The following is a 2452-nucleotide window of genomic DNA, read 5'->3' as shown; positions in this document are numbered from 1 at the left end:
AAAAAAAAACAGAGGAGGTGCAGGAAAGACATCACTAAGGTATATTTGAGATTCATCTTAAAGGGAACATATACACTGTTATAAATCAGTATAGATATTTTAAGTGTGCATTGAGAATTTTATAAGCTGGAGTGGTGGGAAAAAAAAAAAAAAAAAAAAAAGAGAGGTAGAGGCAGGCAGAGCTCTGAGTTCTAGGCCAGCCTTAGTCTATAGAATGAGATCCAGGACAGCCAGGAATACACCTAGAAATTCTGTCCTGGGAAGTGTGGCGGATGTTGGGGAATGCACCACACACACACACACACACACACACACACACACACACACAAAATTAAGACTAGAAAAGATCCAAGTCTTTTAAAAGTATACCTAATTTAATTCCTTAAGTTACTTATGTACTATTTGATCTATAACCATCACAAATATTTCAATTCTACTAGATCCTTATTTTTCTTCCTTGTCCCACACTTCAGAAATAGCTTAATGGGCTGGGAAGATGGCTCAGAGGTTAAGTGCAACAACTGCTCTTCCAAAGGTCCTGAGTTCAAATCCCAGCAATCACATGGTAGCTCACAAGCATCTGCAATGAGATTTGATGCCCTCTTCTGGGGTGTCTGAAGACAGCTACAGTATACTTACATATAACAATAAATAAATCTTTAAAAAAAAGAGAGAGAGAAAAGGCATAACAAATTTAAGTTGTTGATCTTTTTTTTTTTTTTTTTAAAAGAGGATTTCACTATGTAATTCATCCTCCTAACTAACCTGGAACTCCTTGAATTCAGACATTCACAACCTCTGCCTCCTGACTGCTGGGATTAAAGGCATGTGCTATCATGCCCTTCAAAATTTAAGAACTTAAAATTTACCATTGAGGATGCTATCTCAATTGAAAAGTACTATTAGCAATTTTCTTTTCTTCTAAAAAGATTTATTTATTTTATGTATGTGAGTACACTGTAGATGTCTTCAGACACACCAGAAGATGACATTGGATCCCATTACAGATGGTTGTGAGCCACCATGTGGTTGCTGGGAAGTGAACTCGGGAACTCTGGAAGAGCAGTCCAGAGCACTATGAACATGCCACAGTGCTCAGGCACATGTGTAAAAATCAGGTGACAATTTTGAGAAACCGCTCTCTCCTTCTACCTTTATGTGTGCTCCAGGGATCAAACCCAGAATTCAAGTTTTCAAGCTTGCAGCAGGCACTTTTACCCACCAAACTATTTGTAAAGCCTAACAATTTTCTTTCCTAAGAAAGAACATATGAACACAGTGGAACATGCTTGTATCTCAGCTACTCAGGGGCTATGAAGGGAGAACTAAGAGTTTTAGATCTGTCTGAGCAACAAAACAAGCTCCTCTTTCAAAAGAAACAGAAAATAAAAGTATCAGGTTTAAGTGAACACATCTTACCAGGATGTCGATCATCAAATGGATCTGGATCTCCTTTACGATATTCTTCAGTTTCTTTTTCAATTAATTCAGACATTCTAGCACAAAAGGAAAAGAGTCAACAAGTTAACTCTTAATAAGTACACAAAAAAAATACCAGACACTGTAATACATACCTGTAATCCCAACACTCAGAGGTTGAGGCAGGAGGCCTGCTTTAAGTTCAAGGGCAACCTAGGCTACCTAGTAAACATCATCAGGACAGTTAGACCCATATAGTAAAACTACATCAGAAAAAAAAAGCTAAAATTCAGAAGTATACCATGAACAATCAATCAATAGTGAAGGGGCAAAACACAAAGTTAGAAAAATATGATTTTCCTGATGAATAACAAAGTCTAAATAATCACCTCATAAAATAATTTATACTCAGTCTCCTTGCATTACAAAACAACACCACCTCAGAAACTTAAGCCAACAAGCCATCATTAAAACCTTCATTTCTAGACAGGCATGGTAGTACATGCCTGACACCACTAACTATCTGAACTTTCTAATACCCATTTCTCAACTCTTGTTTCCTATTTCTCTGCTTTTACCTAGCACAATTTGGTCTCCAGCTTTCAGGGATTAACTATATTCCTTAAATTAAGTCCAAGTAGTATGATGCCCTGTGATTATCTAGCTTCTACCAACCAATTCTGTGAAAGCTTCTTCTATTCTTCTATCTCTTAATATTTTATTAAACTTCAAACACATGGCCCTCTCTGCTATTCACAGAGTCCAAGTTCATTCCTGCTTCAGGGCCATTCCATGTTCTATTTTGTTAGCCTATAATGTTCCTTCCACCCTCTAGGCCTCTAACCATGGCCCCAAGTAAATATTCTTTTGCTTTTATAAAAGTTTAGTTTTGGGCTGGAGAGATGGCTCAGCGGGTAAGAGCACTTACTGCTCTTCTGAAGGTCCTGAGTTCAAATCCCAGCAACCACATGGTGGCTCACAACCATCTGTACTCACACACATAAAATAAATAAAAATTAAATCTAAAAAAAGT

At 37.3% G+C, this 2452-nt stretch overlaps 1 long non-coding RNA gene across 1 annotated transcript in view; it reads right to left on the bottom strand.

Moving 5' to 3' along the window:
- Window positions 1-1382: 1382 nt before the first annotated feature.
- LOC115064820 overlaps window positions 1383-2452 on the bottom strand; it is a 9178-nt gene continuing 8108 nt past the window's right edge. The window contains exon 3 of the long non-coding RNA XR_003844644.1: window positions 1383-1496. This is a non-coding gene — a long non-coding RNA (uncharacterized LOC115064820). The remainder of the gene's footprint in view (window positions 1497-2452) is intronic.

Source organism: Mus pahari, chromosome 10 (genome assembly GCF_900095145.1).
Source record: "Mus pahari chromosome 10, PAHARI_EIJ_v1.1, whole genome shotgun sequence".
Lineage (NCBI taxonomy): Eukaryota > Metazoa > Chordata > Mammalia > Rodentia > Muridae > Mus > Mus pahari.
The sequence above is the reverse complement of the archived record's forward strand: the minus strand, read 5'-3'. Positions and strand labels throughout refer to the sequence as shown.